This window comes from Chionomys nivalis, chromosome 1 (assembly GCF_950005125.1).
Source record: "Chionomys nivalis chromosome 1, mChiNiv1.1, whole genome shotgun sequence".
NCBI lineage: Eukaryota > Metazoa > Chordata > Mammalia > Rodentia > Cricetidae > Chionomys > Chionomys nivalis.
The window spans coordinates 139,973,317-139,996,440 of record NC_080086.1 but is presented as its reverse complement, the minus strand read 5'-3'; the positions used below and the strand labels follow the sequence as shown (position 1 = coordinate 139,996,440).

The following is a 23,124-nucleotide window of genomic DNA, read 5'->3' as shown; positions in this document are numbered from 1 at the left end:
GTCTTGTACACATAGGCTTGCGTGCAAAACAGGACAAAGACATTCTGCATGGCCCGCACCAGCTTAGAACAGATAAGAGTGGGAAAAAAATAGCTCTGGTCATGGGGAGTAACCTGGCCACAGGGACCTCAAGGGTCCCTAATCCAGTGGTGCCTAGCCTTCCCAATCCTGCAATGCTAATTTAATACAGTTCCTCATGCTGTCGTGACCCCAACCATAAAATCATTTTCATTGCTGTTTCACAACTATAATTTTGCTACTGTTATGAATCATAATGTAAATCTGTGTTTTCTGACATTCTTAGGTGACCCTTGGGGAAGGGTCCTTCAACCACTGAGAATCACTGCTCTAATCAAAACAGCAGGATCAACTTTCTTCTTTTTTTTTTTTAACTTTCTTCTTTAAAGCATCTTTTCTTCATCTTTCATGTGTGTATGTGTGGTGTGTGTGCATGTTTACGTGTTTGGGCACATATGTGAGTAACTGTGAAGACTCGAGGTTGATGACGAGAAGCATTCACCACCAATCTTCCACTTTATGCATCTAGACAGAGTCTGCCAATCAAACCAGAGGTTGTTGCTATGGCTATGCTGGCTAGCCAGCTTACCCTGGGAGTCTTCCATCCTTCCCAGCCAGAAAGTACAGGTAGGCTATCACACCTACCTGGTATTCACATGGATTCTGGGGATTCAAATGCCAGTCCTAATTCCTCCAGGCCAAGTGCTTTAACCAGTGAGTAAGCCATCTTCCTGGCTCTAACTTTATTAGTTTTTAAAATTCTGTCAAAGCGCATTAGTATGTATTTGTAAACCAGGAAAGCTGAGGAAATGGCCAGTATGAAAGGTCTGAACACAGTAAAGGGGTTGCACAGATAACCTGAATTGCAGTGCCTAATGAAGGATGAATGGCAGCCAGCAGAAGCTGAGGTGACAAAGACACCATCCTCACTCTTACAACCATGGCTGAGCCCAGACTAAGGAACACCGATCTCTTGCACAGAATGATAGCTGAGGCTATTCCAGACCGTAGCTTTTGGCTAAGGATTGAGGGTAGGATTTCTTCCAGGGCTTTTGAAACCCATCAACAGTTAGCTGAAGCCACCAGGAACATGCTCAGGAAGACAGCAAAACCCGTTTCTCTGCCCACTGGGTTCTGCCTCCTCTATGTTTGACCTCTCTCTTTTCCCAAGCCTGTAATGGTCTGTCCTGTCCCTTTAAGATACAAACCCCACCAACCCCTCACCCACCTCTGCTGAGGCAAGCAGATCTTCCTTCCACTTCCAGCCTGAGTTCCTTCCTTTCCGTCTCTCTCCCAAAGAGGCAGCTTCTGCCTCTCTCCCTCCCACCCCACCCCACCCCCGTTCCCTCTCTCTCTCTCTCTCTCTCTCTCTCTCCTTTTCCCCTCCCTCCCTTTCCCTTCCATAACCCACTAAATAAATGCCCACTTTCTCTGTATGCCATGCCTAATAGGTCTCTGCCTCTCACCCGCTGTGTGGCTCCCTGCCTGGGATTGACTGCCTTTGTTGCCCACCATGGTCTCGTGCCCACTGCCCACTTGGGGACCTGAAGCGGTTTACCATAACAAAGCCTACCTGAGGAAAGCAGGTCTCCACCAGCCCATGAGAGATCACACAGTCACTCTGTTCACATTGGATTACAACACTGACTTGCAGCTAAGTGGGTCCTCTCTCCAGAGCAGTTCACAGTTTGAGGAGGGGATGTGAGCAAAGAAAAAGATGGCCATTCTACTGTTAATTCTGTTGCTTTGGTAAAAACACCCTGACCAAAAGCAACTTAGAGAAGAAAGTCTTATTGGTTCAAAATTCCAGGTTATAGTTCCCTATGATAGGGAAGTCAAGTCAGGAACTTACGCATCAAATCTACACTCAGGAGCAGAGAGAAACAAATCACCCATTCTGCCCACTTGCCCAGCTTTCTCCTATTCCTATACAGTTCCATATCCTTGGCCTAGAGAATGGTACAGTTCATAATGGGCTAGGTCTTTCACATTAACAATCAAAACAATCCCCCACAGATATGCCCACATGCCAATCTGATCTAGGTAATTCCTCGACTGAAACACTCTTCTCTCTTCTAGTGATTCTAGATTGTGGTAAGTTGACATTTAAAACTAACCATCACAATGGTCAAAACTGTGGTCACCAGATCAAAGAAACGTTAGGGTGCTCAGAGAAACAAATACCTTCTGGAAGCCACACCCAGACTACATCCTTATCTTTTCTCATTGTTCCCACTTTTCCTCTGACCCTTTAATGGTTCTCATGAAAGTTGTAAATGAATGAGGACTTACAGGATAATTTAATGTCTATCTCCCTAATTGCAGAGCAGGAGAAATGTGGGCCTATTTCCACCTTGTCTGTGGGTCGGAGAGTTTAGTGGTCACCCAAATGGTCGACAAGTGTAGTTGCAGGTCCCAACTCAGGATGTCATTGCTTGGTTCTTTTAACATTAAAATAGCTCCTTCAAGTAGGTCTGTGAAGTCCTGTCAGGTGGTCAGGATAAACAAATGTACTGAAAGACCTGGATAAATCCAGACCCTCCCTAGCAGGAAAAAATAGAGCCAAAAATCTAAGCAGGGAGGAAAGAATCAGAAATCTAGGATTAGCTGGTTCAGTGACTCTGTTTCAGGAACTAGCTGAAGAAAAAGTTAGATTGTAATCTTAAGAATAATCTTGAGAAACAGGGAGTTGCCCCCTTGTGATTATCATTGGTATTTTTGGAATTTTCTATGACGCCTTCCCTACCCCCTTCGGATTACTGGGCTGTGGTTTCTTCCCTTAAAAACCCCTTCTCCCAGTTACTCGGGGTCAAACTCCTCCCCTGTGTGGGTTATGAGTCTCGGCCCCAGTGCACTGGTTCCTGTCTTGTCGAATAAACCTCGTGTGATTGCATCAAGGACAGTCTCTCGTGAGTTACTGAGGGGGTCGTGTTATCCCGAAACTTGAGTGAGAGTCTCCCCACATGGTGGGGTCTTTCAGTACCTCTGCTCCTTCTTTTGTAACTATGAGATCACCTAGGGAAGGGCAGTCTTCAGGATAATGATTTAGAACAGCTTCTCAGCCAGGCGATGGTGGCGCATGCCTTTAATCCCAGCACTCGGGAGACAGAGGCAGGCGGATCTCTGTGAGTTCGAGGCCAGCCTGGTCTACAAGAGCTAGTTCCAGGACAGGAACCAAAGCTACAGAGAAACCCTGTCTCGAAAATCAAAAAAGAACAGCTTCTCTACTTAGACAACAGAATGCTAATGATTTGATTTCTCAGAGTGCTGAAGCTATTGACTGTTTGAGTTATCCTTTGTATCAAGTTAATAAAGTCTTTTGTCTTTTGTTATCTCCCCTGTACATCCGCTACCCCCACCTCCCTCTCCATTTACATTGGGTATAAAAGCTGTGGAAAAATAAATGCGGGTGATTTCAGGATTTCAGTCACTGGAATACCCTCCCGGTATTACCCTATGGATTCTGTCTTATTACTTTATGCATCTTCAAATTCTTTACTATATTTCTAAATTCCCACAGCTCTACCCTGGTAAGAAGTATTTTTGTCGAGGCTGGTTCTTGACACCTAATGGAGTACAGACTCTGCCACACATGGATGTGTCTTTCTTTGTCACACTCACGTTTCTAGCTCCTCACATGATGTTGGCATATAGGAAGGTCACAGGAAGACACTGTGAATAACTGTGTCTGTCACTGAACAGATAGATACTTTTGGCAGGACTTTATGGTGTTAAGGACATGCAACATCCACCTCCAAGAAGGTCCCCAGTAAGCATGACACAATGGTATTCACAGCTTGTAAAACTCCTTTTCCAAATTCACATGGTCCCGCATGACTGACCAAACCATGGGCAATGATCGATGCACAACTCCCAAAGCTCTTAATGGACCATTTCTGCCCCCACCTCACTCTCTCTGACCACTTGCTCTCAAGCTCCAGGAAACCATGCCAACAATCTCCATAGCAACTGCTGAGACAGCCCTGTGGACTGTCCACAGGGTGAGGAACTGCCCAAGGGTAGCCATCTTTGAGAGTGAGCCACTTAGGAAGCAGATCCTCCAGCCCCATCCAGCCTCACATAGCCTGTTGAATGTAGCCCTTATGATAACCTCAAAGCAGCCTCAGCCAGTCCATAGACAAAACCTTCAAGACAAGTAGCTCCCAGATTTCTGCTCCATGGCAATGACACAAATCTTTGTTCTAAGTCATTAGATTTTAACAAGAGAAAACAAATATAGGAACAGATATAAACTGTCATTGATAGGGTTGTGAGGAAAAAGAACGGCTTCTCAGGGCCCACAGAGGTAAATACTGTGTTCTAGTAGGGGGGCGGGGCAGTACATTAGGAAGGCTCATGGTGGAGGTACATCTCAGAAGACTGGAGTACATGGTATCCAAAGGACAACTATTCAAAGAATCAGAGCTTTTAGAGATGTTTATTCCATAAATAAGAAAACTAAGACTCAGAGGGGTTGTCCATGGTACCAAGCTAGCAAGACACAGTCATGAGGTTCCAGTGCTGGATGAAGCAGTGGAGAAGCTGGTGCCTTTTCCAGAGCTGCTGTTAAGAAACCCTGTGGATCCTCACTGGGAACAAAAAGAAAAAAACAAAACCTCTACACCCACCTCAAAGCCAGGCCTGGGAGTGACCAAGCACTTTGGTCCTATCACTAGGTGGAGGAGGGTTAGACATGGACACTTCAGGGACCCGTGCAAAGAGATCCCCGGGTCACCTATGCCAAACAAGATCTTGACTTGGCTTGTGCTGCTCTTCCCTTCTGGTGCCCAAAATCCTTGGCCTTCCCATTGCCTGGCAACCACGATACCTGGATACATCTCTGAATCACTAATGATTGTCTATGTCCCTAGGGCTCTCCCTTCCACTCTGCAGGGTAAGCAGAGGCTACATTCCAAGGCAGCTTGGAATGAACTCCCGGGTTAGCAGAAGATAGTGTGGAGGGCTGCAGGATGGGCTCTCAAGCAACAAGCCCAGCACAAAAGCACTTAGACACTATCTGGGGCTCTGGGCCTGAGCCCACATACTAGGAGGAGAGCTCCTGGAAAAAGCGAGTGGAAGTGCCCATTTCCATGGTTACAACTGCCTGTCCAAATCTTCATCCTCACCACCCCCTGCAGCACCCAGTGAGAAGACAGGCATCATTATCCTTTTTGGAGATGAGCAAGTGGAAATCTAAAGAGGTCAAGCAAATCCCTGAGGGATGCAGACAGCTATTGTGTACAACTAATCAGGCTGTACCCAGCAGAACTCATATCGTACTAGTCAGAGGTTATACATAGGTCACTGAAACTTCCCAGCAGAAAGGGACTTCAGAAGAGGCTCTACTTGAGCCGGGCGGTGGTGGCGCACGCCTTTAATCCCAGCACTCGGGAGGCAGAGGCAGGCGGATCCCTCTGAGTTCGAGACCAGCCTGGTCTACAAGAGCTAGTTCCAGGATAGGCTCCAAAACCACAGAGAAACCCTGTCTCGAAAAACCAAAAAAAAAAAAAAAAAAAAAAAAAAAAAAAAAAAGAAGAGGCTCTACTTAACTAGTCTGTAGAGAATCTTGTTAAACAGCTTGATTCGATCCTGCAACTGCCTGGCTCCAAAGTCCTTGTTCCTTTTAAGCATTTCCCAGACCTTAGCTCCCAGACAAACTCTAAGCCTTTCTTTCCGGATCAAATTATTCATAGCTCAGTCAAGAGAGACAGAAGTACAGAATTAAGGGCTGGAATGTGTGCTGGCACCCTGTGACTGTCAAGGGAGACAGTAGCACAGAACTAGGGCCACCCCATTGGAATGTGTGCTGGCATTTCCTGGCAGCCCTCACAGCTCAGACCACACAGCAGGTATGGCACAGTAGGGGCCTGCCTCCTTGGTTTGGCACTGATAGGAGACTGTCTGAAGCACAACCTCAGATACACTAAACTACTAACTAACTAATTAAACTACTAACTAAATACTCAGAGCTAAAATAAATTATCCAGGCTCGTGTTCTCCAGGATAACCCCCTTTTCAACTGTGGGTGGGGCAGTGAAGGTAGCATTCCTAGGAACATTTTCTCTCCACTGAAGACTTCCTGAAACTCAAGCTTTTAGGAAAGGGAAAAAGATTGGTGGGAAAGGACTATTGGAAGGGCCCAGAAGAATTTCCAGTAGTGAAGAGTGTTACTTAGGCAGCTTCTTGGGTCCTAGGAGGAAACCCGTTGCTAAGTGGAAGCTTCTAAGGTCTCCCCTGGGTGCTCGGGGCAATCAGTGCCCACCTTTGAGAAGATTCAGGCTGCACAAGCCTCCCTGGGAGAACTGAAAACCATGGCCACAGCCCGCCAGTGGCAACTCATCTCTGCCCAGGCTCTAGTCAGGTTACAGGCACCAAGGGAGAGGGCACAGGGAGGAAACCCGTGCACTTCATTTGCTGTTCCATGAAGATGCCAAGTAAAATGTATTGATTTTCTGAAGCTTCCCATCACTCCTGTTCCTCTTCTGTTGCTCCCTTGAGCACCCTTTGTGGGCCTCTCAAGGGCCAACTTCTTTTCTAGACAGTGAAAATCAAGCATGCTCAAGTTAGATTTTAAGACTCCAAAACACAGAGAACCCCTTAGTCTTGGAAGTTCAGTGACTTCCCCTAGATCCCTCAGCTGGTCCTATTTGGCCTGACGGCATGGGTGAGTAGATGTTTTAGGCATTACCAGCTCTTCATGAATGCAGTCCAACCACTTCCTGCCCACGGCCTTGAACAAGTCCCTGGCAAAACGCTGATCAAGAAGACCAAGTTCTCTACCTCACAGTACACAGCCCACCTGAAACTGATGATAGAAGAGTCTTCCAGACAACTCTTGGAAGAGACATCTAAGGCTCTTAGAGCCCTGTGTGGCATTCTTCCTTTACACTATGAGGAGACATCTTAAAAAGTGAGATCAACTTACCTCTGAACAGGCACGAAGTAAACCTTGAAGCCAGGATGTAGGGGCAAGCAGGGACATGTAGGGGCAATTCTTTGAAAAAGAATCTCACTGAACTTAATCTTTTCATGATTTACTAATACTTTTTAGCCCTCATTTTGCAACTGAATAAAGGTATGCAACATTTTGGTCCTAACATAGAATCCATAGTCACTGGGAATAGTCTCCAGAACACAACAACACTGCAGGTGTCCTACTGGATCCAGAACCACACAATAGACAAGCTTCTATTGCCTTTGTCTCTTACCCCCTGCCCTCTGTCCTTCTGGGGCTGAGAAGTTGGTCTTGGGGGTCCTGAGCTGATACTTTCCTTTCGGTCACCAACTAAGAGTGACTAAGAACTTAAAATAGAATGCCAACACACACACATACATACCTCTTTGCATATAGTAACAATGTGTTTATAGTAATCTATAGATAACTTCACATCAAGTTAAAAATGGTTAAATGAACAAATGTAACATCAAAATAAAATCTAGACAAGCCAGTGAGATGGTTCTGTGGTAAATGCATTTGCCATACAAACCTGGAGAGCTGAGCTTGATCCCAGAACTCAGTTAACAATGGAAGGAAAGAACTGACTTCACAAAATGCTTCTCTGAGTTCCACACTTGTGTCTTGGCGCATATCATCACTACCACCTACAAACACACACACACACACACAAACTGATAATTTTTTTTAATTTGGGAAGTAGACTCAGAAAGAGAAAAAAGAAATAATATCTAATGGACCTTATGCCTATAAAGAAATTAATTTTGTAGCAAAACGATTACATACACACACACAAACAAAAGCAGAAGAAAGCCTTTATATACCGTGTTACTATAGTCAACCTCTGTCAAGTATTCTAGAAAGAGATCAATTAATATATACGAACTAGATGCAGACAGAACCATTCTCAAAAACTGAAAAGAACAACACAGAAAAGAAAAATGACACTTAATCTTAACTATAAATAAAATAATATTACGTAGAATATGAGAAAACTCATTTTAAAAAGCAGTCTTTTTTTTTTTCAAATGACAAACTTTGGCTGAAGGAGAAGAAGAGCCTTTATACACGGCTGGTGGGAGCAACCACTGTGGGAATGAACATGGAAAATCCACAGAATAACAAAAGTAGGACTGTGATACAATCCAGGGATACCGCTCCTGACTCTACAGCCAATGAATTCTAAACCAGAGCAGAGACACCTGCTCTCTGTGTGGACAGTTGCACTGTCTACAATAGCCACTGCATCAATGAGCCCAGACGTTTGTCAATACATAAGTGAAAAAGACATAGAAGAAAGACCAGAAAGAGTTGTATTCAGATGCAGAAAAGAATGAGGTTGTGACATTTGCAGGGAAATGGAGGGAACTGGAGATTAGTATGTTATGTTAAATAAACCAGACTCAAAGAGACAAATATGACCTTTCCCTTGTATCCAGAGCTAGAACAGTGGTTCTCAATCTGTGGTTTTCAACCCCTTCAGGGTCAAATGATCATTTCATAGGAGTTTCCCAAGACTATCAGAAAACACAGATATTTACATTACAATCCATAACCATAGCAAAAATTAGAGTTATGAAGTAGCAACAAAAATAATTTTATGGCTGGGAGGGCCACCACAACATGAGGGGCTGTATTAAAGGGTCACAGCACTAGGAAGGGTGAGAAGCACTGATCTGGAATGTGGAGTGGGGTGTGACTTGAAAGCAGGAAGTAGAAAGGCACAATGAAAGGGAAGGACAAGGCCTAATGGGCAAGAGAAGGGATGAGGAAGGTAATGGAGCTTATGCAAGGCTGTCTGGGGACAGGAAGGGGACTGCCTGGGCGGTAAAGGATTAAGAGGCCTGGGGTGATAAGAGCAAGGTATAGTGATATATATAGGGATAAAAATATCACAATGAAACCCATTGCTTTGTATGCTAATGCAAAATTAATATTGGTTATATACATCATAAACAAATGGCCACAGAAGTATAGGAATAATATAACCAAATACATTAATCTAGATATAATTTATCATACAAGGAAGAAAAAAAGGATCATTTCAATAGGTACAGGAAGCATTTTTGAAGGCATTCAAGACCTACCCATGAATAAAATAAATAAATAAAAATAAAATGTAAGAGAAAAGGTCTGGTTCAAGGTGGGATAAAGTAAGTACATCATTCCGCTGACTTTGTCTCTCCACTGAGAGCAGCTACATACTGGCTTTGTCTCCCCATACACTGACTGTCTCCCCACTGAGAGCAGCTATACACTGGCTTTGTCTCCCCACTGAGAGCAGCTATACACTGACTTTGTCTCCCCATTGAAAGCAGCTACACACTGGCTTTGTGTCTCCCAATTAGAGACAAAGAGCAGCTACAACATCAATAAGGGAGGCATGGAACACGTATTTGAGGATGCTACAAAACAGTAACAGGTAGATGCAGAGGAAAGATCAGAATTCAAAGTACCAGAAGTCAGCAGTGGCTATTCCATATCTTCCTGTAGTGCAGTCTCAGAGTGGCTGCATCAGCATGAACAAAGAGAAGTCCATGCAAATCCTCTCAGTTCTGTCTGGCACAAGAACGCTCTGGCCAGGGGAAACCTCACACTCATTTCCTCTTGGTGCATCTCCACCATGTTTCAGCCCTTAGCTCCTAAGACTCTGAGAATGGATGGATCTGCCATCCCAAGGAATGGAGTAAGCCCACTCTAAATTTTCTGTGTGTTTCTCCTGTCTCTCAGATAGGCATTCAGGTCTTCTAAGAAAGTACAGGCAGCTGAGGCGGTGGTGGTGCATGCCTTAATCCCAGCACTCAGGAGGCAGAGGCAAGAGGATCTCTGTGAGTTCAAGGCCAGTCTGGTCTAGAAGAGCTAGTGCCAGGACAGACTCCAAAGCTACAGATAAATCCCATCTCTAAAAGAAAAAAAAAAGGTGGGCACAGGCACCTAAAGCTCCAGCCATCTGGAAAGTGAGCTACATGGAGGTCTTGGGAGAGCAAAATGTAGGCCTAGTATTAGGGGAAGAGAGAAGAATGGAGAAGCAAAGCCCCATGCTCATAGCAGCATGGCAGTGACCTGACTCTGAGCAGCACTCCGAGACATCAGGACCTGACCTGGTAGATGGGCAGGACCCATCCCAGGTGGCAGTTGCAGATGACACAGAGCCTGTTAAAAAGTTTCTGCAGATGAAGATAACATTCAACTCAAAACTTTTCATCTGTACTCACTCACAAACACCAAAACAAAATAGCAATATCTTGCATATGATTTAAAGATGATCACTCTTGAGATACAATGAAAAAGATAATTAGCATTGATGCTGAGTTGACACGATTGACAGAATTATCTGACAAAGTCTTTGAAACAACTATTATAAAGATATTCCAAAAAATGAAATGCAAACACTCTTGAAATGGGGGGAGACAAACCTCAATAAACCACTACAGATAAAGCAAACTAAATAAAACAGTGTTTTAAATGTTTGAGCAACCTGTTTGAGGCAAGAAAAGGAAAATACAGAAATAAATGTCTCATTAGGAAAAAAGAAAATTCTCCAATTAGCAATACAAGCTTAATAAGCTAGGAAAGTGAAAAGCAAATTAAAGCCAAGTGTGGAAAAATAATGAAGTGATAAAAAGCAAAAACCAATAGAATTGCAGACAGAAATACAAGAGAAAATCAATTAAACTAAAACTGGGTTCTTGAAAAGATCAACAAAGCTAACAAACATACAGTAAAAGCTTGTAGTGTGGTAACAAGATCGGAGACACAATTGCCAATATCGAGAGTAAAATAAGAGGCTATCAGCAAAGACCCTGTACACATTCAAAGATAATAGGATACTACTGTGAACAGTTCTATACAAATAAATCTCAAAATCTTGATGAAATGGCCTAGCTTACAAACTTCAAATAACCACAACTAACCGAAGATGAAATACATAACCTAAACTGTCCTATTGCTATTAAAGAAGCTAAGTTTTTTGTTAAAATTTATGAAATGAATGCTGCAAGTTGACAAAAGAGCCTTACTGGTGAATCCTAGAAAATCAGTCATAAAGAAGAACAAAATCAACTGGACACAAACACCTTGTAAACCAGAGAAGGAAAGAAGAAATTTCCAGTGCAGTTCCCAGACCACAAAAGTCAGAGCAAGGAAAAGAAACTAAGGACATATATCTCTCATGAACAGAGATATAAAAACAAAATACCAGCAAATTAAATGTGTCACCATGTAAATGCAACACACACACACACAAAATTAAAGACAATTTTTTTTTTTCGGTTTTTCGAGACAGGGTTTCTCTGTGGCTTTGGAGCCTGTCCTGGAACTAGCTAAAGACAAATTTTTAAAAATAGGGCCTAAAAAGATGACTCAGTGATTAAAAGCATTTGTTACTCTTCCAAAAGACCAGGGTTCAATTCCCAGCTGCAGAAGATTCATTACCTTCAGTCTTCACCAGCATCCACACACATGGATACAAGACAAGCACACACACAAACATGCACATGTACCTAAAAGTAAAAATAAAATGTTAATAAAAATAAATTTTGTCGATTTTTAGAAAACTGGAAATGAAAAGGTTTATCTTCCAACTGACACAAGGCATCAACAAATGTCCCCAACAAGAGGAGTACTTAACAAGCCTGAGACTGACCGTTTCCCACCAAGACTGGAAATAACTTTAAAATGTGCACTCATTCCTACAAAACATCATGTTGAAAGCCTCAGCCAGGGTCTTGAGAAATACCTCAGTGGTTAAAGGTGCTTGCACTCTTCGAGAAGACCCAAGTTGAAACCACAGCACCAAAGTCAGGAGGCTCCCAACTACCTGACATCCACTCCAGGTATCTGAAACCCTTTCCCTGGTTCCATGGTACTGGCATACATCTCTCTTTCTCTCTCTCTCTCTCTCTCTCTCTCTCTCTCTCTCTCTCTCTCTCTCTCTCACACACACACACACACACACACACACACACACACAGAAAAAGAGAGAGAGAGAGAGAGAGAGAGAGAGAGAGAGAGAGAGAGAGAGAGAAAGAGAGAGAGAGAAATCCTTAAAAATAAAATTGATACTATTTTTTGTTTTAGTCAATTCAATAGTACAGAAAAAGAGAAATGCAGGCAAGGAGAAAAAAGAAAGGTGAGAGGAACGGAAGAGGAAAGGAAGAAAGCAGTTGTCTTGGAAGATAAGCTAAAATTGTCCCTATTCATAGACAACACGATTGTCTGGGCAGACATTCTAAAAGAATTCATTTTAAAATTCTCCTGGAACTAACAAATAAGGTTAGCAAAAAGTATAGAACCTAAAAACACAAAATCAATCATTTCCTAAATACTACAATGAACAACTGGAACAAAAAGTATCAAATCCATGCTATTCACAATGACCCTTTCCTAATGAAATATTCCTTTACACATCCACTAAAGCATGGAAAATTTGAGTGCCGAAAATAAAAATGCTGACAAAAGAACAAAGAGTTGCCAGACTCTATAAAGGTACCTGACCATCCTCTGTAGACTGACCTACTGATGTAGCACAGACCAAGCTGAATCCCAGGACCAATGTCAGTAAACAAACACAACTCGATTTAAAAATTCACAGAGAAGCGAACCAACCGGAACTTCCAAAACAACATGGAAGAAGATGACAGAGGGAGTGGCCTGTCTTTAAAACTTAACGCACGGTAATCAACAGTGTGGAATTATCAAAGAAAATCAGAGAGCTGAACACGGGGGCTAGAAAAAGAACCACACAAGCCTAGCTCAACAAGTTAGACCCCATCTCAACTGAGCACGCTGGCACATGCCTACAATCCCAGCTACTCAGGAGGCTAAGGAGTATCGGGAAGATGAGAGTTCAAGGCCCACCAGAGCTGCAAAGCAAGACACTCTCCCCACCCTACACACACACACCCTCACAATCACCACCACACCAAAAAGAAAAAAACCAAAACCCAATAACAATAAAAGGAGAAAAACAAAAAACAGCATCCAATGAGGGAAAAAGATATTCCACAGAAAGTAAGAGAACTGTAGGATAGCCATATACAGAAAAAAAAATCCATAGATTTATACGTCAGATATTTTAAAACAAACTCAAAATATGTCACAGATATAATATAAGGTGTGAATTCTATTTAAATTTTTTAAAAATGCTTAAATAAAGGAGAGAAAAGCCATACAGGCTCAATTGTTGGGTATCTGTAAACATGACACCAAAAATGTGGCCTATTTAAAAAAAAATAATAATAAATCAGACTTTCTCAAAGTCTCAGGCACAGCTCTGTGGAAGCACTAATTAGAAGAAGGCATGCTGCATGCTGGGGAAAAACCTTTTGCAGATGACACATCGTATTTAGTGTCAGTATTCAGAATACATTTTTCTATAATTTTCAAAACGCAGTAACAGAAAAACAGCACAATTCAAAGAAAAGCGAAAGATTTACAGAGTTTACTGGGAGACTGTATGATAGAAAAAAAGAGAAAACATCAAAATTATATGCATCATTAGCCATTAAAATCACCATGAGATACTACTGTGTGCCTCTTAGGGAACACAAAGAGGCTTTTAAGTGGGCAACATCAAACACGGGTGCAAATAGGAGCGCCTGCAAGTCTCAGCCCCTGTTACTGAGAGCAGAAAATGGGCAGCCACTCTGGAAAAGTTTAACAATTTCTTATCAAGCCAAACACATCTGCATCACAAGAATTTGTCCAAAGGAAAGATAATGTTTGCTTGCACACACACACACACACACACACAGTATGCAAAATTGTTGGTGGCCATGTCAGAGGAGCAGTTGGTGGTAATTGAAGTTCAGGGGTCAGCCCACCAGGAGGTAACTCCCTGATGGATGAATCTCAGACAGGCAAGGCCTGGAGACCACAGACCCCGGAATGTCATCTGCGTACCTTTCCATGTTTGCTGCTGCCATCTTTCTCCAGTATCTGGCATGGTGTGAATGGGTGTGGGGAGATCACCACTGCCTGTAATATAGTGTTTGTCTCATGGAAACATCCTATTCTACTGGGCATTTTTATGTGCGGATTATTGTGAAGATGATTTCTTCCTAAGTTGTACTTTCTAATTGATAATAATAACGTTAGCTAACATAGAATTTTGACAATTAAAAATAAACACAAGGAAGTGCCACACAACTAGAACACATGAGTTTCTTTTGAGAAGCAGTATAGTCTGTGACTTAAGTAAATGTTTAAGAAAAACAATTGAGTCCTGACAGCCCAGCTAGTTTAAATTCTTTTAATGTTGGGAGATGTATTCCCAGGTTTCAAGGTGTATCATAGCTGAAACAGAGTTTTGAAAATAACTGAAAGTTAGACTAAGATGTTTTTGTCAAACAGCTTTGAGATGAAAAAACCCAAGAAGACAATCTAAAGTTTTAGAAAGACATATAGCTGTATGAGGAGCTCTTTTAGGTCAGGGAACAGGAACAACGCAGCCCAATTATTAGCTGACATACCTTTCTTGCTAGGGTTGGCTGATGACCAAAGGTGGTGATTAATTCCTTATACCCATTTCTGCCCTCAATCACCTAATATAAGAAACTATTGATGGGTGGGTATGCACCCTAAAGTAGAGCTGACTAATTCTTTTTCATATATAAAAGTTTACATTTGAGATTCCTTTAAGATTCCTTGTAAGATTACCTTTCAAGATAAATAATATAGTAATTAGTTCTTTCTTTGTAACTGCAAAATACAGCCTGCCAGTAAAAGACCTGATTGAGAATACCTTGCTTGCCCACACAGTTAATCTATAACAAGTTGCTTGGATATGAATGTGCGTGGGTTCTTGGGATAATTGTTCTTCACCTGTAATACCTAAAATGTTTAATCATTGATTTCTAGCCATAAATAAAGGACATTGAGCCTAGAATTCGTGATCCTAGAGAAGCTAAATAAGAAGGTGAACCCAAAGAAAAACATATAGGCATCCTCCTGAACAGTAGGTGAAAGGAGACAGATACAAAGACCCACATTGGAGCACCGGACAGAAATCTCAAGGTCCAAATCAGGAGCAGAAGGAGAGAGAGCACGAGCAAGGAACTCAGGACCGCGAGGGGGGCACCCACACACTGAGACAATGGGGATGTTCTATCTGGAACTCACCAAGGCCAGCTGGCCTGGGTCAGAAAAAGCATGGGATAAAACCGGACTCGCTGAACATAGCGGACAATGAGGACTACTGAGAACTCAAGAACAATGGCAATGGGTTTTTGATCCTACTGCACGTACTGGCTTTGTGGGAGCCTAGGCAGTTTGGATACTCCTCTTACTAGACCGGGATGGAGGTGGATGGTCTTTGGACTTCCCACAGGGCAGGGAACCCTGATTGCTCTTAGGGCTGACGAGGGAGGGGGATTTGATTGGGGGAGGGAAATGGGAGGTGGTGGTGGGGAGGAGGCAGAAATCTTTAATAAATAAATAAATTAATTAATTAATTAAAAATGTTTAATCATGTAAGGGATATGGAAAACATTCTGCTTTTTGCTATTTGCTTTGTATTTGATGTTCATTCACTTGAAAAACAATTGTAACCACAATTTAATTCCTATATTGCCTGAAAAACTTGGGGTATATAAGATGTAGAAATAAGTATACAGTGGAAAGAAAACAGAAGAATAGAGAATAAAGAAGGAACCCATCAAGAGAGAGTGTGAGTGTCTTCTCCCCTTAGCCCCCTCAGATAAAAATGTCTAGCACACATGCATGCTAAGCATTCCATTAGAGCCCTATGCTACTTACAGTAACTGTATGCACAGTCACCAAAAACTGGAAACAATCTAAAGTCTCTTCAGTGGACATATGGAATACAAAGCAAACAAACAAAAAATCCCTGTCTTGATACAATGGAATACTATTAAAGCATACAAAAGAGCAAGCTGAACTGGATTCACAGGTATTTCAGTGAGAAGGTTTCTTTTATTTTTGTTTTGTTTTGTTAAGCTGGTCTCTAAAGGTTATATATTGTATGAGATCATTCACACACAGCATTCCTAAGGGGGAAAAAATTACACTGTTGGAAAAGAATTAATGGCCTTTTCAAGGTTAGGCATGGAGGGATCTGATCAATAGGCAGGGCAAAGGGGTCTTGAAAAGAAGTATTCAGCAGCCCAACCTGGGGTGGAACATACATAAATCTCAACATGAGCAGAGACACACACATCTGCACAGCAAACACTATCTAACCTAGGAAGGAAAGCTGACAGTAAGCATGCAGAAGTCTTAAAAGACTCAGAGTAGGTGGCAGTTTCCTCAGCCGGATAATGGAAATCTACTAGACACTGGAGCAAGCATGAAAAATTACCCTTCGAAGAGAAAACAGAGCTAAGTAGAGTCATCATCACCTGTATTCAAACAGCAGCCCTGGCCACCGGCCTCATCCTCTAAGAAATCCAAGAGCATCCAGAAAGAAACCATTGGAATCAATACAAAGTTTAAGAAAGGAAAAATCCACATGTGCTGGCAATATACAATTAGACTGTATAAATTTTTTAACAACACCTCCTACAATAGCAAAAGAAATCTTCAGAGTCCCAAGGAATAAATCTAGTTAAGGCATCAAGACCAGCCTGAAAAAAGAAACCGTAGGATCTTATCTATAAGATAAGAGAATTTGCTCTGGATAATGTTCCTATAGTGGTGGACAAGAGCATGCAGACGACAGTCCTCACTAAATAATGATATATTGTAACCAAATAAGTATTTTTAAAGCACCAAAACAATATCTGGGACATCATAAGTGATATACAAATGTTGAATAAACATATCAAAATTCCCATAAAAGTTTTTGTAGAACTTGATGAGCCTGTTCGGAAAGAATCTGCAAGGTAGAACAAAGATCCCAAAATAGTCAAAGCCATCTTGAAGAACATAGGTGGGAAGAAGCATGCTGATTCCATCTGATATTAGTATTTAATTATGAAACCATTAAGATGCAGTTTTTATTGGCCCAGGAATAGACACACGGGCTAATGGAAAGAAATAAGGCACCCTGGAATGTTTGATACACAACAGAAAAGCCATGAAAAGAAATCGCTGGATGTTGAAACTATTCATTATCGGCATTTGGGAGAAATAAGGCTAATTCATAGCTTTTTATTTCAGGTAGAACAAAGACAAATGAAGAAAAAGCAAAAGCTGAAAATGAAAATGTTATGTCCTCAGGGTAGGGCAGTACTTCTTAAGCAAGATACAAAAAGGGCCATCAGCAAAAATGGTGGGGGACAACAAAGAAGTTAGAAGCTTTTGAAACAACGGACAATGTGAGCCCCCAAGCAGAATATAACTCAGATAGCCAACACAACATCAAACTCCAAAGAACACAAAACCCAATAAAAAGAATACAGAATATAATCTTTTTTAAAGCAGATAACTCAGCCTGCAAAATTAGTAATAAGTTGTTCAACATCACTAATAATCAGAGAAAGAGCAATCAAAAACTACAAGAAAGTAACACCAAATTAAGTAGTGATGTTGTCATGAGAAGAGGCAAAGAAATGGGGATGGGAAGGGGACCCCAGCATGTCACCTGAATTTGCAGTTGTGAGAGATCTTGGACTGTTCACACATGCTTGTGTTCTCTCCTCTTCGGGGCCAGGAGACCTGTACTTTCCTACCCTTGAAGCCAGGCTAGTACATGTGCTTTGCCTCTGCCAAGGAAATGCATGTAGAAGTGCCCTTCATAAGGAAAGAGCTTGAGAAACGAAGAATACAGTTCATCGCCGTTCTTCCCTTCATCACTCTGTGCCCGTCCAACAGCAATGCTTAGATTCTGTTAGATGTCTGCTAATAGCATGTAGAAGAGGACCATGGATCAGCATGTAGTATGAATGACAGGTTAAATTTTACTAATTTGCTTGGAGCCACTGAATTTGAAGGTATTTTATCTTTTATTTTTATTTATTTTATTTTTATATTTTTCTTATAGCTCTATAAACAGGCCACGCCATATAAGTTACAGTTTATCCCTATAACTGGATGGTGGGCATGTGGATGCTCATTTTATAAGATACTGTTCCTTGTGAGTTGAAAAAGTGTTCCATAAGTTTTAAAAGTTGGATTATGAAAATATAAAAAATGAGTGGTTATACAGGTTAGGTAATATATATATATATATATATATATATATATATATATATATTCTAAATCAATGGCTTTCTGTGTTTGGGCAGTAAATTAAAAAAACAAGTCACAAGGCAGCCAACTGACTGGGAGAAGATCTTCACCAACCCCGCTACAGACAAAGGTCTGATCTCCAAAATATATAAAGAACTCAAGAAACTAGACTTTAAAAGGATAATTAACCCAATTAAAAAATGGGGCACTGAACTGAACAGAGAATTCTCATCAGAAGAAGTTAAAATGGCCAAAAGATACTTAAGGTCATGCTCAACCTCCTTAGCGATCAGAGAAATGCAAATCAAAACAACTTTGAGATATCATTTTACACCTGTCAGAATGGCTAAAATCAAAAACACCAAGGATAGCCTTTGCTGGAGAGGTTGTGGAGAAAGGGGTACCCTCATCCATTGCTGGTGGGACTGCAAACTTGTGCAACCACTTTGGAAATCAGTGTGGCGGTTTCTCAGAAAAATTGGGATCAACCTACCCCTGGACCCAGCAATAGCACTCTTGGGAATATACCCAAGAGATGCCCTATCATATGACAAAAGCATTTGTCCAACTATGTTCATAGCAGCATTATTTGTAATAGCCAGAACCTGGAAGCAACCTAGATGCCCTTCAATAGAAGAATGGATGAAGAAAGTGTGGAATATATATACATTAGAGTACTACTCTGCGGTAAAAAACAATGACTTCTCGAATTTTGCATGCAAATGGATGGAAATAGAAAATACGATCCTGAGTGAGGTAACCCAGACCCAAAAAGAAGATCATGGGATGTACTCACTCATAATTGGTTTCTAGCCATGGATAGGGGCCACTGAGTCTATAATTTGTGATCCTAAAGAAGCCAAACAAGAGGGTAAACCCAAGGAAAAACATATAGATATCCTCCCAGCTATGGGAAATAGACAAGATTGATGGGCAAAAAATGGGAATCTTGGGGGGTGGGGTGGGATGGGGATGAGGGGAGATGGGGAGAGAAAAGTGTGAAGGAGAGGATGAGGGGAACTGGAGGAATTGGGGTGATTGGGGGTAAAGGAAGGTTGGATGGGGGAGCAGGGAAACTCATACCTTAGTTAAGGGAGCCACCTAAGGGTTGGCAAGAGACTTGAACCTGGAATGGCTACCAGAAGCCCAGGGAAATGTCCCCAGTTAGTTCATTGGGGCACCTGAGGATAGGGAACCTGAAATGAACCTATCCTATAATCATACTGATGAATATCTTGCATATCGCCATAGAACCTTCATCTAGCGATGGATGGAGATAGAGACAGAGACCCACACTGGAGCACCGGACTGAGCTCCCAAGGTTATAATGAGGAGCAGAAGGAGAGAGAACATGAACAAGGAAGTCAGGACCATGAGGGGTGCACCCAACCACTGAGACAGGGGGGCCGATCTATTGGGAGCTCACCAAGGCCAGCTGGACTCCTACTGAAAAAAACATGGGATAAAACCGGACTCTCTTAATGTGGTGGACAATGAGAGCTGACGAGAGGCCAAGGAGAATGACACAGGAACTTTCATCTGGCGATGGATCGAGAGAGAGACAGAGACCCAATTTGGATCAACCATCTGAGCTCTTAAGATCCAAATGAGGAGCAGAAGGAGGGAGAACATGAGCAAGGAAATCAGGACCACGAGGGGTGCACCCACCCACTGTGACAGTGGAACTGATCTATTGGGAGCTCTCCAAGGCCAGCTGGACTGGGACTGAATAAGCATGGGTTGAAACTGGACTCTCTGAACAAGGCGGACAGTGAAGGCTGATGAGAAGCCAAGGACAATGGCACTAGGTTTCGATCCTAATACATGAACTGGCTTTGTGGGAGCGTAGCCTGTTTGGATGCTCACCTTCCTGGACCTAGATAGAAGTGGGAGGACCTTGGTCTTCATGTAGAGCAGGGAATTTGGACTGCTCTTCAGTATCGAGAGGGAGGGGGAGTGGACTAGAGGGAGGAGAAGTGGAGTGGGGATAGGGGGAGGGGAGCGGGGGGAGGGGGCAATATGTGGGAGGAGGAATAAAAAAAAAAAAGAAGTAAAGTAAGTGTATATGAAATTGAGTAAGGATGAACAGAAAAAAAGTTGTAAAACACTTAGATCAAATTAATTTTAAAATAAAATAAAATGTATTTAAAATTTAAAAAAAAAAAAAACAAGTCACATTCTTTTGAGGTCTTTTGGTAAGATTGACATTTTTACTATGTTAATTCTACCTACCCAAGAGCATGGATATCTTTCCACTTTCTGGTATCTTCTTACATTTCTTTCTTCAAAAATTTAAAGTTCTTGTCATACAAGTCTTCCACTTGTTTGGTTAGAGTTACTCCGAGATAGTTTATGCTATTTGATGCTATCACGAAGGGTGATATTTCTCTGATTTCTTTCTCAGCCCATTTATCATCTGTGTAAAGGAGAGCTACTGATTTTTTTTGAGTTATTTTGTACCCTGATACATTACTGAAAGTGTTTATGAGTTGTAGAAGTTCTTTGGTAGAATTTTTGTGGTCTCTTATGTAAACATATCAGCAAACAGTGAGAGTTTGACTTCTTCTTTTCCAATTTGTATCCCCTTGATCTCCTTTTGTTGTCTTATTGCTCTAGCTAGGATCTCAAGAACTATATTGAATAGATATGGAGAGAGTGGACAACCTTGTCTTGTTCCTGATTTCAGTGGGAGCGCTTTGAGTTTCTCTCCATTTAGTTTGATGTTGGCTGTTGGCTTGCTGTATATTGCCTTTATTAGGTTCAGGTATGTTCCTTGTGTCCCTTCTCTCTCCAAGACCTTTATCATGAAGGAATGTTGTATTTTGTCAAAAGCTTTAGAATCTAATGAGATGACCATGGGGTTTTTATTTTTTAGTTTGTTTATATGGTGGATTATGTTGACAGATTTCTATATATTGACCCATCCCTGAATCTCTGGGATGAAGCTGACTTGATCATGGTGGATGATAGTTCTGATGTGTTCTTGGATTCGATTTGCCAGTATTTTATTTAGTAGTTTTGTATCGGTGTTCATGAGTGAGATTGGTCTGTAATCCTCTTTCTTAGTAATGTCTTTATATGGTTTGCATATCAGGGTAGTTGTAGCCTCATAAAAAGAGTTTGGCAGTGTTCCTTCTGTTTCTATTGCTCAATCGTGCCACAAGGATATGTGCTCAGCTATGTTCATAGCAGCATTGTTTGTCATAGCCAGAACCTGGAAACAACCTAAATGCCTCTCGACCAAAGAATGAATAAGGTAAATGTGATAAATTTACACAATGGAGTACTACACAGCAGAAAAAAGTGACATCTTGAAATTTGCAGGCAAATGGATGGAGCTAGAAAACATCATATTAAGTGAAGTAACCCAGACCCATCATATATACTCACTCATAAGTGGTTTTTAGACATAAAGCAAAGAAAACCAGTCTACAAATCACAATCCCAGAGAACCTAGACAACAATGAGGACCCTAAGAGAGACATACATGGATCCAATCTACATGGGAATTAGAAAAAGACAAGATCTCCTGAGTAAATTGGGAGCTTGGGGACCATGGGAGAGGATTGAAGGGGAGGGGAAAAGAAGGGAGGGGAGCAGAGAAAAATGTAGAGCTCAATAAAATCAATTTTAAAAAAAAGTCACAGGCTGAGAATATAATCCAGTGCTCAAGTGCTTGCCTAATAGCTTCAATCTCTAGTACTGAAAACCAAAAGTGAAAGGAAGAATGTTGTGGCAGAAAACAAACATGTTTAATACGACAAATGATGTTATTCCCCACGATGAGGAATAGGGCTGACGAAGGAGCTGGACAGGACAGTGCTGTTTTAAACAGTGTGCATAGGCAAGCTGCTCCATTCTGCATTTCTGTGTGTTTCGTACCCGTGGGTTTCATCAACCAAATTTAAACTGTTTGGGGGAAAATTACATCTGAATTGATAAGGTAGAAATCTTTTGTACAGAATTATTCCCTAAAGGGTGCAGCAAAGCATCTATTCACATAGAATTTGCAGTATTTGGATACCCTAGAGATGACTCAGAGTCTGAGAGAGGATGTGGATGCAAACAAGACATGATTTTGCAATAGGGCCTTGAATGTCCATAGATTGAGTATGTACAGAGATCCTGGAACCAATCTTTACAGTCACCCAGGGGGACTATCAGGGATGTGGCAGGAGAGAAAAGGTAAAAACTTTCCAAAAAAGTAAGCAGTAAGGAAACTATAGGATGTTGAGTGGAGGGATGCATAGCCCAGCCTTGACGCAGGGGGAAGAACTTGGTCCTGCCTCAACTTGCTATGCCATACTTTATTAACACCCATGGGAGGCCTGCCTCCTTCTGAATGGAGGAGGGGTGGATGGAGGGAACAGACAGGAGGTGGGGGGGGAGACAGGAAACGAGGAGTAAGGGGAAACTGTGGTTTGGTATGTAAAATAAATAAAAAATTAATTAAAAAAAAGAAAACATGTGGCCGGGCGGTGGTGGAGCATGCCTTTAATCCCAGTACTCGGGAGGCAGAGGCAGGTGGATCTCTGTGAGTTCGAGGCCAGCCTGGTCTACAAGAGCTAGTACCAGGACAGGAACCAAAAAGCTACGGAGAAACCCTGTCTTGAAAATCCAAAAAAAAAAAAAAAGAAAAAGAAAAAATGTGGAGCTTAATGAGACAGCTGGGACAAGACCATGTCGGTGACACAGAGGGCCTCAGAATATGCTAGCAGAGATCTGACATGTTCTAAAAGGATATTTCTGACTGGATGTGATGTTTTGATTAGCGTGGCCACCATAATCTCCTATGTTTGAATGTTTGGTTCTTAGTTGGTGGAACTATCTTGGGAAGGGTTAGAAGATTTAGCCTTCGAGGAGAAGTGTCAATCGGGATTGGCTTAAGGTTTCAAAAGCCCACACCAGGACCAGTCTCTTTTCTCTCTAACTACTGCCTGTGAGTCAGAGCTAAGCTCTCAGCTACTGCTCCAGGCTCTGCCTGTCTACCTATTGCCTTATTGGTCATGGACTCATCCTCT

At 41.9% G+C, this 23,124-nt stretch overlaps 1 protein-coding gene across 5 annotated transcripts in view; it reads right to left on the bottom strand.

Annotated features, from left to right (window-relative positions):
- Nucleotides 1-23,124, bottom strand: part of Pde1c (phosphodiesterase 1C) — a 528,369-nt gene that overhangs the window by 387,005 nt on the left and 118,240 nt on the right. The window lies entirely within an intron of this gene.